Genomic DNA, 1,255 nt, shown 5'->3' on the forward strand with positions numbered 1-1,255 from the left:
TAAAAAAAAAAATCGTACACCTACCTGAGTTCAGTACATAAGTCATTCCATATTCCATACAAGAAGAGTTAGAATTTTTTTTTTTTTAAAAATACACTCCTCCAGCCCCAACTATAACCACACCCACTATTTCATACCTCTGAATGAAAACCTACCAACCACAATTTATAAACACCATCCTACACTATCAATTTGAACAAAATTACCCTTCCCCAACCTCGTCTCCAGAGCCCTTCTACGCCTATGATATTCAGAAGATCTTGGTGTAGAAAAAGCCCTGTGGACGAGGTTGACTCCCCTCCCCCTTAATAAGTAAATTAACAAGAGTAGCCAAATCGTACCATCTTACAACATTTTTTAAGACAGAATTGTTTAGAACTTTAATAAAATAGACGAGTATCCTATGATTCCTCAGGCTTTTAAACTTGAAGTCTTCTCGCGCAAATTTCAAAATCAGGCTGAAGTTGTTTGGTTTATCGGAGAAACCACATGACAGTTCTCTGAAGTAACCTCCTATGATTTTCGTCCTCTACAAAATGTTTGCTAACAAAAAAATGGCAACTCCCTAACCGATGAATTTGCCTTTAATAAATATGATCGAAGAATTGTTGGCTGCTCTCTAATAACCGCTAGGTGGGATGGGCACGAGGATAATCTACACAAAAAATCATTTTGTTCCATCGCTAAATTTGCGATTCATGGGTTTGGGGCGAACTAAGTGGCAAATCTATGTACTCGAAGCGAAATTCCTTGTTCACCACTGGTCCATTATGTTAAAAAGCCGAGATTTACCATATTTATGCTGATGTCAGCGTTTCATTGCTGATTTATGTACAGAGGATATTCTATGTTGAATTTGGTTGTCCCTACTTCTGACTCGGTCAAATTTTGACAATTTTCTCTTAAATGCACTGAAAATGATTTGGAAAAATATATTATCTATAAGGATTTCTGATACGAGAAAAACCTAAGATAAAACCACACTAGATGACACGCGCTGGCTATTTGTAAGATTTTGAAAATTAGCACCTCTAGATTGCAGGAAAACGCAACAAAATTTAACAAGACACATTACATGCATAGTACGTATAACAGTATGCCAAAAGGAAACAATATTCTTATTGTCTTTTTTGTAAAAAAATATATCATTTTCACAAAATATTAAGTTTGCCCCCGGTTTTCACGGCACTGAGCTATATGGCTTCGCATCGCTTGTCATCAAACTTTTCTACGTTGCAAGAAATGATATATACGA

The sequence above is a fragment of the Hydractinia symbiolongicarpus genome, chromosome 4 (assembly GCF_029227915.1).
Source record: "Hydractinia symbiolongicarpus strain clone_291-10 chromosome 4, HSymV2.1, whole genome shotgun sequence".
Taxonomy (NCBI): Eukaryota; Metazoa; Cnidaria; class Hydrozoa; order Anthoathecata; family Hydractiniidae; genus Hydractinia; species Hydractinia symbiolongicarpus.